We start from the raw sequence: 14245 nt of genomic DNA, 5'->3' as shown, positions 1-14245 counted from the left end.
CAGCATAACTGTCCTCTGCTAAAGCTGTACGGAACATCTCAAGCGAACAAAAGCAACATTTCATATTATAGTATGTTATATGGTATATCATGGCTTTTTATCTAATTACATCATATTCATATCGTCAGCTTATTTTGCCGATGTTGTTTGATTAAAAAGTGCAAGTTCATACCATATATTTGATTAAAGAAATGATAGAAAAAACAGTTTAACAATTATCTTTGAAAAAAAAAAACATGTAAGGGCGAACATGACGGATACAGGGCGTAATAATAAAACTGTACCCCCAAATGGTTACAGTACGATTTCTGTTCCTAGTCACCAAACGACCTTGACCGAAAATGTCCGTATATCTCCTACCGGAAGTAGGGCGGCAGAGAGAAGATGCAGCGTCTCAATAATATTAACGCATGGATACTTGTCTTAAGTCTCCATCTTACCATTTTATACTGGCAACGGACACCCTCGTATCCATGGTGGCAAAGTCGTATCCCAGTGACGGGATCACAGTCGTAGTGACCGCGGTAATTGTCCCTCGGTTTGCAGTATCTGTCGCAGTTCCTCCCGTAGTGATTCTTAGCGCAGTAGATGGTGAATTCGACGTCGAGTCTGTAGTGGGAGGAGTGAAACGATGACTTTGGTGTGAGTAATGTTAACATTTTTCAATATACCAGCAAAATAAGCATGGAAACATTAAAAATTCAATTGGTATCAATTCTGACACCACGGCAGACGGCTTGTAGTGAAAACCCGCATATTGTACTGGTGATGGACCGCAGGTCTTAGTAATATACATGTAGCTTGATATAATGTAGAACTAATTCAAAGAAGTTCACGACTCGTAATATACACGAAAAAACACGCATGCAATTCACACACATAGAAATAGAAAGAAGGCAGAATATAAGGGGCCCAATACTTCTCTTAATTAGTTCATCTTTCAATATTTGTAAAACGACTAAAAATATGAATAACAAAGCATAGTGGTATTTCATATTTCCATATAAAAATATGATAAATAGGCCTACTATACTTCGCGGAATGTAATATAGAAATCAAAGACTCTTGATGTACTGTTAAAGGGATGGTACAGTATTGGTGGAGATGAGAATTGGGCTTTTAACTTTTTGCGAGATACCAAGAAAACACTTATGAAATAGTACAGAGCATACCATTTTAAGAGGAATTCAAAGTTTATTTGATAAAAATCGGGTTTGGAATAACTGAAACATCCAAAAACAAAGTAAAACAAAGCGATCGTAAGGTGGGTCCCACACTTTATTACAATCGCTCTGTTTTGGATATGTCAGCCATTTCAAAACCAATTTTCATCAAATAAACGTTGAAATCCTCATGGAATTACATGCTCTTTCATATTTCATAAGAGGTTTCTCATTATCTCACAAAAAATGTTACAAACCTGAAATTAGGTCTCAACCAGAACTATATGATCCCTTTAAATTCACTACGCTGAATTGATTTCCGGCTGTTCTCTCTCGTGATTGAGATCTGATTATTTTCATCCCCTTTTCCTATGTTTTATTTCGTTTGTTTTCATGTGAAACATGAATATAAACTAACAGTGTGTGTCCTTGAAAATCCCGTTCATATGCACTTTTTTGAGATTTCAATGGGCACATCGGAGGTTTGTACAAAGCTATTTCCACATACAATCGAACTAGACCTCTCTCTAACTCCGGAACAACAGACGGTGCTCCAGTTCTGCGAGTAAGTTTACTAAACTCTAAATTGGCCTCTTTGTCAAATGGCGCCAAATGGGAAATGACGGGTCTCTCGTTTGTTTGATAGTTCACATCCCGCATAGTCGTGGATTGGTTTAGCATTCATTTCGTTTTTTGTTTTGTTTTGTGATGTTGTGTGTTTATTTGGTTTCTTTTTTGACGTTTTGAAGAGATGAAGTCAGCTAATAGGCATATATATTGAAATACCTTTACCCAAAAAACGGTGTAAAAAAGTAGGTATAGTAGCGTGACGATACAGTTACTCCAAGTAGTTCATAGAGACACACCAGATGAACAATTACTGATTGCTAGAAGTATGATTTAGCTTGTAAACGAAATCAGTGCCTGACGCAAGATAAACTACGAAACAGAATGCAGGGAAAAAAATTACTAGACCATTTTGGTGAAGCAGGGGCGGGGTTGGAGCTAGGGGAGGGGTCCATAATTGAAATCGAAATCCAAGCCTCTCGGCACTAGTTTTCCAATGTTTGTTTGTGTCTAGTTGTAGAAGAATTCCAAAAGATGTGAAAAACAATGCACAAAATGATATGCCCAAAATGCTCAAAAGAGTAAAAACAAGTGACAACATCACCGTGGTGTAATGCATTACTTCGTCAATTCGGGTAAAATGACAATAAAATATGCAGCTATGAAATTATGTTTAAAGGGAGTCTACGTGATAGCCGATGACAATCACACAAATGAATATCGCTATATACGTATTTTTTTTCCTTTACGACTCATCTAATCAATGAAATTATTGTTATAATCACCACTATATTATTGTCGTAATAAAGCACGTTTATTTTACAAACCTAAAAAGCCCCCTGCACAACAGCCATCTACTCGGTTTGCTTCTCTCCATAGTCGGTGCTGGTCTGCCGGCGCGAATGGCGAACGTATATTCGATGACCTCGTCGACGGCACCGTATCGCCACTCGTCGATGTCCTTCACTAGTATGAAGACACGCATTGAACCCTGGGATCGAAATTAACAGGAAAAACAACATAACACACAGAAAGCAAGAAAGAAAAAGCTCAATAATGATTAAAGAGAATTTGTTGATTCAAGTCATTTCAAACTTTTCGTTATATTCGATGCTTTTACGGTCACAGCTATTTTCATATTTCTTTGTTTTCTGGTAGCGAACTATATCAAAATGAATGAATGAATGAATGAAGAAAGCCCCAACCCAGCAACGCCTGGAAGCTTAAGTTGCTATTGATCATGATGATAATAATGATATAGATAATAACAACGATAATAACAATAAAACTCATAGATATCTCATCCCTATCATTTGATCTCCTCTCCTCAGCTTATTTCTCAGTATCTTGCTCATTTAGTTGAGGCATGCTAACTTTCTTGTTGTTGTTTTTTGGCCGTCTTAAAGCTCAAGTTTTTCTTTCCAATGACTATCAAAAATAGAATTGTACTTCATAAAGGACTCCAAACAATCATGACACATCACTTCAAAGCAGCAAAAGTAAACTTCCTTTAGCTTTTTCAGATATTCGAGGCAACAAAACGACAAAAAATTCAAAGGAAAAAAAATGAATATCAATCCTATAAAAGTGATAATGTAAATGCTTGCTTGATGCTCCCAGCAGTAATGTGATGTTGAATATCTGTTTGTTGTATTGGTGCATCTAACAAACAGGAGTTGGGAGTTTGAGTCGAGAAATTTTCAGACGAATGCCATTTGGGGTCATCCCCATTAATCATGATTATGGCCCACAACCTCTACATTGAAAACGTTACAGCCCGCGAGTCATACAGCCCATGTATGTGCTCGATACAGTAAATAAGGCCCACGAGTGCGACAGTAGGCAAACGAGGTGCATGAGTCCGACACTTGGCACAAAAGGCCCAAGAGTCCACCACTAGGCGAAAAATAGGCACACTGCGTATACTAAGCCCCGTGATGGAATGAGGACTTGTTTGCCTGTAGCGGCGGACTCATGGGCCTTTTTTGCCTAGCGGACTCGTGGGCCTTGTTTGCCTTGTGTCGATCCTGTTGGCTGTATTGACTCGTAGGCTGTATGATTCGTGGGCTGTATGACTCGTAGGCTGTATGATTCGTGGACTGTATGACTCGTAGGCTGTATGACTCGTGGACTTTATGACACGTAGGCTGTATGACTCGTAGGCTGTATGACTCGTGGGAGTCGGACTCGTCACGTGCACTCAGCTACTTGAGGTGAAATGCCTCAGCGCGTGCATGGTTAATCCTATAACCTGATTAACCACTAGCGGGTATCAACAGTGCAGAGAGATGACAGTTCTCTTACATATTGGACATCAAGTGAGACGGTTTTGATGAAACAATAAATCAGCATTGGCGATATCTAGAGTGGGAGATCTAAAGGTTGAAGCCTACAAGTCATCGAAACTATTATTCTATATAAATGTAAAGTGAAGTGATCAGGATATCATAATTGCATCACTTAATTTCCATGTGTGTTCACGGCCGATATCAGTCTTTCGTGAAAACTTGCACTAATTCTTTCTTCATCTTCGACTTCATTGAATCTTCTGTCTCTCTGATTTGGAGTCTTTTGCAAATGAAAATCGCTTGTCAATTCAGAGCACATTAATTTTTGTTTTCTTCAAGGTATACAACTGCGTTGTTCGATGTTGTTTGGGTAGTCCACTTAACCATTCCCCAAGATCCCAAAGAAGTATAGCATGTAAAGTCTCGGTCGTGAGAACATGCATGTTCAATCTTTAAAAGCAGCACGGTGGAAAGATCGTTGCAAAAACGAACATGCTCTCTTCTAATTTCACATTGATCGGGTTACCACATCCCCCTAGAGGCCGACTGCGTGATTAACAACTACATCACGGAGTAATTTGTGGTGATTTATGAGGTTACGGCCATCCTGGTATTCTGCTCAGCGTCTGAACGCCTGCCATGGCGTTGAAGCATGTTCCAGACGTCACGGTCATTTAATTATCTCAAGCTCAGCACTGCGTAGATTAACTAAATTGAATCTGAATCTCGTCTCCCTATTGACGGCTTACTTTTCTTCGTCATCGTTTCCGCACTTGAATTTGCGGCGCGGATTGCGTGCACGCGTTCGGGTATCTTCTCACACTCGCACCCAGACGGACGCATGACCTCACCTGGCGATTTCACCGCAAACTTTGCAACCAACTTCCCAAACCGATAAAGGATAGATTAAAATGTTGGCGGTGACTCTTACTTTGAACCAACCGTATTCAGTCGTATGATTGTAAGAATTAGTAGTTGTATAGTTGCTGAAGACTTCATATATAGAGCAAAGGTATCGTTGTGCAAAATGTTTTAAAATAATGAATGCACCTACTACTTGAGTAATTAGGCCTACTTTTATAATGATATTAATAATTACGATTGCAAAAATGATAATGATAAAAGTATGTATTTGTAATGATAATAGGAAAAACAGTTACACAAAAAAAATAGCAAGATGGTTGTATAAATATTAGTAAGAATAGTGCTCGGAAGAAGAAGGGAGGTAGAGTTAACTGTCTTTGATTGCTGACTAATTTGCTGACTGAATAAAAGGGATGCGGTTCATGCAGGCTGTATTTTTGTGTTTTGCTCAGGGTCGCCACGTCACTTTGAACAGAGATTTGTTTTGGTTATTTGTCGGAAATACCTTTTTTTTTTCCCCAATCATCACTGCGACAAAAACCATGACCGCTAACTTCATGCGTAGAGGTCATGAGAATAACGGGCATGAACTCAGAAATATGAGCAGAGAATCAATGTGTTTCTAGTGGCTCCATAACATTACTTTGCTCCTGCGACAAATATCTGCACGCTAAGCCCAACATTTTACCCAAACATAATCCTAACTCTAATCCTAATCCTCACATCAAACTATTCAAAGGCTAAAACTTCATCACAACCCTATAACCCAGACCCTAAGTCCTTGGAGAAAATCAGACCGTATAGGAATTGTCGCAGGAGCAAAATGTCGTGCCATTATTTCTAGTCCACAATCCAGAATTCTTAGTTCTGATATATGAAATAGCCATGCCATGACACATCACCAAAAAAATCTATGTCCCGAACATCAAATGTCTGATTTTGAATCATGATATTACTTGTTTGCCGTCCACTGATATGATAATGATAATAATAATAAGGTATTATTTATCCAGGGTAGCCTCTTCAGTGTTGCCAATGCTCTATCAGAGGGCCCTGTCATTATCATTACCCCATAACAGCGTTGCCAGGTACCCATTTATACACCTGGGTCAAGAGGGACATAGTGGGTAAAAGGATCTTGTCCAAGGACATAAGAACTGGGCGGGAATTGAACTCAGGTCCTCCGATTGGGAGTCGGGAGTCTTATCCAGCATGCCACAGCGCCCCCACCTATATTCATTTTATGTTCAATGTCACCAAATCCAACCATTTTTTTAGAAATGGCAACAAACCAGTTATCGGCCACGCAGTTTCGAGAGATCGGTTGAACAGTTAGGGCAGTGTGATAAATTTTTTAAAATTCATCGATAGTTCTCCGACAAGAACTTATCAAAAAGTTATTCCAGCCACAAGCACACACTCAATGCAAAATGATACTTGACGTTCATATTGCACCATCGGGGAAATCAAGTGTTTGGTGAGCTTTCTCGTTGCCAAGAGCAACCTTTGAATTGAAATAAAGATATAGGATTTGGAGAACCTTTTGAACAGGGGACCAACTCTGTTAGTTCAGAAGAATCAATATACAGTGCTTATCACCTAAGTGAATATTTGACGTAACATCCTTCGCCATTTTCCTTCGGAAAATTCATTTGGATTTTCTGAAGGAATCGGATATGGTATACATAGCTATATACACATAAACATGTACAATGAAGTATAGTACAATAAAACGTAAATATATATATATATATGTATATATATATATATATATATATATATATATATATATATATATCATGTGCTTAGTATCTTGATAGTGATTGTTGTTTTTTTTTCTTGTGCGGGTATGTGCATGTGTGTGCGTGTGTGTGTTTGTGTGTGTTACAGTCTACACTGTATCATGAATTCCCCACATTAAGATATTTCCAATGATTCATAGACTTTGCCTCACTTGATTCGAGATGTTACCACAGAATCAGGAAGCAGCTTCCCATAATGATCAACACAGTTCCTAGAAAACCGATTTTCTATGGTCAAGTGCTAAAGTACATTACCTGTATTCTGACAATATTTGGGATTCTTTTTGTCCTTTCCCCCTTTTTTAATGGGGAGGGGGTGGGGAGGATAATTATGTCTTTAAAATCTGTTACTTTAGTATCCTACACATCAAAACACTGTAATTGAGACAGTGATTTTTTTTTTCAATAATGATAATTATCAAGCGTGTATCATACCCTCTCCCTTTTACAATTTGCTATTTGGATAAGTTTCCAAACTGTAACCCAAAGTTTTTAGTTTTTGAGCTGGAATTCGGGTCAAACAATGTACAAACTCGAACTCGAATAATGCTTCCGAAAAAAACAACCCTGAACACTTTCGTTATCGCAAAACAATTTCAAGGAACATATTTTTAGTAAACATAAAAAAGTATGATACTTATTCAATCTGAATTTTGTTATACTCACATAGATCACCGCAGTATTCCATGTGTATTTATAATATATGATTGCATTTGGTGTGTTTGTGGTGGTTGCGAAATTCAAAACATCAATGTCACATTTTCAGGAATATGCGTAATGTGATGTAGACACCTATATGCCTAGATGGAATCAGTATCATAGAAAGATGATGATTTTGGCAATTACAAGATAGCTGAACACTTCATCTTTGGTGTAGACTATTATTAGCACACTTGTTGCTTAATACCAGTACCCCAAATAGAGCAAAAGACACTTTCGAAATTAATAATCATTCACGCCGAATGGTGAAATTTCCCAGTGAGATGTTAGCTGTTACGTAATTTATTGAAGAAAGAGAGAGAGAGAGGGGGGGCAGGGAGATAGAGAGGGAGAGAATGCGAGAGAGAGAGAGAGAGAGAGAGAGAGAGAGGGAGAGAGAGAGAAGGAAGAATAAGTTTTATTGTGCTGCGACTTCCGATGAAAACAGCAGATTTTGACAGGAAGCGGAACCAAGCACTCCTTGCCCGAAGTCTCGGGCGCACTTCAGCTGGAAGCACCGTACTTCCTCTGGGAAGACTGAGGGCATGCAGAACAGGTCAGGAAACTGTTCTTTTGTTTTGCTTATTCTCTCTATTTCCTGATGTTGCGTATAGCCGGTGAGTCAACGGAGGGACTTCCATAATATGGAAGTCCCTCCTTGTAATATTATTACAAGTTAAACATTTCGTACGAATGAGTCAAAAATACGGACGACGTATATAGTACAGCATACTGTCAGTACAGCAAACTATCTCTTCGATTGTATATTGTTTCTTATGTTTTAAACGGTAATGTATAAATAACAAGAAATGCCCAAATATAGAACAAACAAATAAACAAACAGAAAAACTTTTAATATGTCAGAGCAACAAAAGAAGCTAGAATCGGCAGAGTAGTATAATATTGGTGCTTTCTCTTCTGTTTTTTTTTCTTCTTCTTTGAGTTCAGCAAAATGCAGCAAATTTGACTTTGAGCAAGAAGTGTCATGTAACTTAAATTGTCAAACACGATAACTGCAGGGCTGTTGTTTGAATCTTGCTTTGTTTCATCAAAGGATTGGAGTGTGCAATTACGACGGCATCGCATCAAGTTTACAAATCGTTCTTGTTGCTATGATCATTATCTTTGTCGTTAATATTGTTACTATTACCATTATTTTTGCTATGAACCTTCTTTGTCATTACTTTTCTTCGTTTCACTATCTTAGCAGCCGCATCATCATGATCTCATTGTTTATGTATTTATTCAATAAATTTGATACTTTATCATTTGATTTATTATCTATATTTAATAATATTGACTTAACATGAGGAGCTGTTTTGGTTCTGTGGATAGGACATAAAACCACACACTCTAATCTCGAGGTCTCTGGTTCAAGTCCAGTCTTATATCGCCCTCTGGTAAAGCATTTTATCCTCATTGCCTATTGTTTTTGAGGTATCGTCTGTCCTGTGGTTGCTCGTTTTTATGCATTCAGTTGCCTCCCTAGTGGCCATCTGAAGCATGTCCTAACTCTAAATCAAAACTTCACTCAATGAGAGGGTTGTTCGCTCATCAGTGGATAACTTGGCGTCCCAAAAGATAGCATATGCAATAAAAATGACATAAGTACTGCAGTTTGGTAAAACATAATTATCACGCACCACGCGGTATCCCGGGGTACCGCGTTGTATGGCGCCATCTCGAGTTCGGAAGCTGTATATTCTAAACATTGCAATTATGGCAGCCAAAATTTATATCAATTCAGTCATGTAGCGGAGTTGATGTTTTGACGCTGCTGAGATCGGCTGAGATCATTCTTGTAACAAAATTTTCTTCCATAAAGCACTGAAATTACCTTCACCTAAATTTAATAACCCATGGTACAGCGAAAAAAAAAAAATGTGAACAAATTATACAAAATGACGGGGTTTTGTCTGGTACCCCAAGGTTCCGAAAACCGCAATATATCTTCCTTTCAACTTGTTCAACTTTTTCTCGACAACATAGATGATTGCATGTGTGTCAGGAGTTAGCAAAATTCGGAGTCTAAGAAACAATAGACAAAGTAATGTGATTAACCCACAAAATGTTCAAACGATCGAACTTTCTACCCTTTTTTTCTGCATCTACATGTAGGTGAAACGTTGTTTCCTCTGTTTTGGTCTTCACGTATAGTCTCAAGGACAAATGCCACGGCTTTAATGATTAAATCCTTATGATTCGTATTATGTTCTCCCGAACACAGCTTGATACTTCGGCACGAATAATGCGATTTGTCTGGCAGGTTGCAACGTGCACTTTTAACACGAACTCTTAATGAGCAAACACTGGTTTGTCCATAAATGCAAGAGCAAACATTACCTCCCAGTTCGGCACCGTGATGTTGAACGGGTTGTGCTGGCGGTTAGGAAGACGAGGGGTGAAGAGCAGCTCGCCGGGACGTGAGGGGAACTTGCCCGTGTACCGTCGACCATAGTCGCAGTGGGGTTCCCCCGACGACGTATACGCGGAGCTGAAAATTAATTGGAACGGGAGTGGGAACAGAGAAAGAGTGAAAAAATTTAAAAGAAGTTAAACTATAGGCGTGATCACTGCGATGGCACTCATTGCCCACATTAAGCCTATTCAAGAGCATAAAATCATACGAGCAGAACATCAGAAGTTTCAACATATCGGACACAAAATAAGACAGTTAAAGGGGAAATCTAGTCCAAAACTACGTTAGTCTGATAAAAAAGAGTAAAATCTGACGAGTTCAAGGGTAAAAATTTGCCTGAAATCAGAAGAAAAATAAGTTATGAAATTTTGAAGTTTGCTAATTTCTGGAAAACAGTTCCTGTACAGAAGATATGAGTGAGCTGACCATGTCATAACCATACAATTTTCCATTGATCGTGTACAAAAATGACGAAAATTCAATGTTTCTGTCATCTAAATCTGAAACGCGATGATATACCTGGTTGAATGACTTCAGAATAGTCATCAGTTAGATATATATCACGATTTCAGCCTCGAGCATAATTGTGTTTGGCAAACTATATGGCAAGTTGTTCTTGACTGTTCAAGAACTCTTTCCTCAAAAATTAGCAAAAATTCAATATGTCATAAATTCCTTATTTTTCACCCGATTTCGATCAAAATTTTACCATTGAACCCATAACATTATGTACTCTTTCTTATCAGACTAACTTATATTCGGACTGGATTTCCTCTTTAGGGTAAGACAGGGAATTCAACAACTTCCTAGCGCGTTCACAAGACAGTGCTCTTTATATAGTCACAATCACATTACTTAGTATGCAAATGAGATGTGATGATGACGTCATTGTCTCACGAGTGTCACATTGAAAGCCCATTGACCTTCGCTTTATATTTCCTGTTTGTTGAAGACAATAAAAAGGAATAATTATTGTATGCTTCGGATTTACCTATGTGTAAATTTACACTTACTTATCAGTGATAACTACAGGAGGGTGCAGTTCCTAGTTATTGACATGAAGTGATGGGGTCAGATTTGTAAAATGTTGTCTTTGTGCAATTGAAGATTTTCATCTTGAGGCGATGAATAACATGATGTTGCTGATATCACAGTTATGCGAAGGATGGATGAAACTTTAAAATTCCGTAGATTCTAGTGACTTCAGTGAAAATTATACTGTTCTGTTTGTTTTGGTTAGTATTTGTTTTCCATTCTAATGTATTTTGTATAATACAGATTGCCCATGGAGTGGTGTTTCGCTCTGAATAATGTTAAACTTTATAAGCTTATGAACTGACGACGAAATGAAACACAATAACAACTATAATCAAAATGTCATATGCTTCTGGCACTTCAACCTGCCACACTAAAAAAACAAACAAACAAACAAAACCGATGGATGAATAATGGTACTTGATAGACAATGGTAACAATTAGAATATTGTCTTTATCATCACGACCATTGAAATATGAAAAAAAAGAGAGGATATACAATAGGTATCAATATGGTGCAAATCGCTGAAGACGAGTGGGGTTCCCATCCCCGTGAGAACAGACAGAGTAATGTCATGGCTTTTTCAACAAGAAACAAAATGAATCGTACCAATAATATCCTCTTCTCTCTCTCTCTCTCTCTCTCTCTCTCTCTCTCTCTCTCTCTCTCAGTATTTCCGATTGGACGTGTCATGCCCATATTCTCCTTCCTCATTGACAATGCGTTTTGTCAGAGGAATATGGTTTAAAATAGGTTGGTGTTACACAAAAGCGAAATGAATGTAAATTTTATTTTTTGTTCGATATCCTTTCGCATTCTAGGAATGCTTACGACGTTTCACCCTGTTGCACTCTTATTGATAGTGATAGTTGGGTGAAGCATGTCGAGTATAGTGTATATGTTTTAAACGTGCCACACGTACATGTAAAGCTCTCATTTGTTGACATAAAGACGTATATATATATTACATATGATATTAGGCCTATATATTCAATTTGATTTTAATGTCCATTTGTGGAAATTTGTTCTACTTACATGACTGTATACACGCTACATCGGTACATAAATAAAATTCGTACTTAGTGTATATACAGAACGCAAGTACGACATAGTAGGCCTACAAAAATATGATGGACATACAAGAGAGATACAACAATATAAGATCAATACCAATGTCAAATATAATATATATATATATATATATATATATATATATCATATACATGTTGCGTAGCTCCTTCATTATTTATTCAGGGTGAGAAGATAAGGGCATTCATAGCTTTGATGAAGGTCTTAAAAAGACCGAAAGTTTGGAAATAAACTACATGTACGTTGAACTAGCAATTGTACTTCCGTGCATGATGCCCTCACCTTCTCGCACTGTATATATATATATATATATATATATATATATATATATATATGTGTGTGTGTGTGTGTGTGTGTGTGTGTGTGACTTGAGTGCGCGTGTGTGTGAAATTTGAGGGAAATATATTTGATTTTTATTCTGTTGATAAAGAGGAATATAATATTTCTTTGAAAATTTTTGAGAATGTAATTTTATTGAAAGATGTTTCATTTAGAAAGGTGTATGAACTCTTTGTTACAAATTTACAGCAATTGTATGTTTTACGAATGAAAGATGGCCAAAATGATTATTTGTTTTCGAAAAAGGAAATTACACATATATTTTTAAGACCAAGAATGACAACACTTCTAATAAAACTTAGGGAATTTCAGTATAAATTATTACATGGAGTTGTTAATACAAAGGAAAATCTTTTTGAGTTTGGTTTCGTTGCAAATAACCGGTGTTCTTTTTGTGAGCAATCGGTAGAAACATTTATTTTGGGATTGTGTGTATGTTAAGAATTTGTGGCAGGAAGTGATAGATAGGTTTGAGATGGCAGATCTTCGAAATATAGAGTGGAGAGACGTTCATTTTGGTGTTACGGGAAGGGATCCAAAAGTAAAATTTTATGATACAATAATTTTTATTTTGAAATATATCATTTTTAGATCTAGGTCGGAGGGAAAAATTCCTACTTTGGAGGAAATTTGTAAAAGAATAATAAGTTTTCGGGATGAAGAAAAAGAAATTGCTATAAAAAGAAATAAGTTGGGATTACATTTGCTGAAATGGGAAAATGTTTCTGAAACGAGAGCTTAAGTATTGTTTTGTTTTCTTTTTCTTTTTATTAGTACAGTGTAGTTATTAGTGGTGAAGGCAATATAATGTGTCATTGGCCGCGCGCGGGGAGGGATAAGTTTTTGGTGGTGTAAAAGTTATAGGATTTTGTCCGCAGCTAGGAGTTTGATGAGTTTTGTTTGGTGAATTTGAATGGGTATTTGGAGCGGTATTTGGGTGCGGGCGGACGATGCTTTTCTGCATACGGCCATTACACGCTTGTATGTTGTATGTATCAATCAACATTTGGAAGTCGTTTTCATTAGGAAGGAAGGTGGTATTGCTTCGGGTGTGTTTTGTGTGTGGGATGTATGTGTGTATGTGCGTTTTTGGTGTTGGTGTGTATGTGTGTTGGTGTTTGGGGTGTATGTGTGTGGTGGTTGTGGATGTATGTGTTTGGGGTTGTGGTGGGGGTGTGGGATAGGTTTGAGTGCATCGGGGTTGGTGGGGATGGGGATTTGATTTTCAATGAAATGATTTCATTCTAGTTTTGTATAACGTATTTTTGTTGCTTTTTTATGTATATACCCTTGTATATATATACCCTTACATACTCGATTTATAATCGAGTTGTTATGTTGAAGAGAGATGATTGGCAGTATAAGTATACCATAGTCAAAGATATACATTTTTTTTTTTGTACATGTCAATACTTTCTCGTGAAGAAATGGTCAGTAGGATTGATTTATAATCGAGTTGTTATGTTTGAAGGGAGATGATGGGCAGTATAAGTTGATAATGGATTTGTCTTTTGAATGGCATTTGTACCGTTTTTATGTTCATGTTACACCCAGAATGGGTTGATTTATGATTGATTTGAATGAAATCAATGAAATATCATTAAACAACAAAAAAGTGTGTGTGTGTTTGTGTGTGTGTGTATGTATGTATTTACGTGCGTGCATTAAAAGTTGTTTTCCTCCTGACCTGTGAGAGCAAAAGCTGTGATCGAGGTATCCCGCTATGCTGTGCAAATTAGTGTTCCTTCCTTGACTCGCGAAAGTACAGAGTATAGCTAATTCACGGAGAGCTTATAAACGATGGGCAATAACAAGTACTTTCGCGTCACGAGCAATTCGTCACCGGTAATTATCACATGACCTCGATTGTCGTCATTCAAACAATTTAGTAAAAGGATTTGACATGATAGTCGCCCCAGGAAATACTTCAACGTGAACTTATAGCAAACCTCGATCGCGCACCGCTTTTGAATGGGAAA

The sequence above is a fragment of the Diadema antillarum genome, unplaced genomic scaffold, assembly GCF_040938485.1.
Source record: "Diadema antillarum isolate AM-2024a unplaced genomic scaffold, OU_Dant_1.0 seq00001076_RagTag, whole genome shotgun sequence".
NCBI classification, from domain to species: domain Eukaryota; kingdom Metazoa; phylum Echinodermata; class Echinoidea; order Diadematoida; family Diadematidae; genus Diadema; species Diadema antillarum.
The sequence above is the reverse complement of the archived record's forward strand: the minus strand, read 5'-3'. Positions refer to the sequence as shown.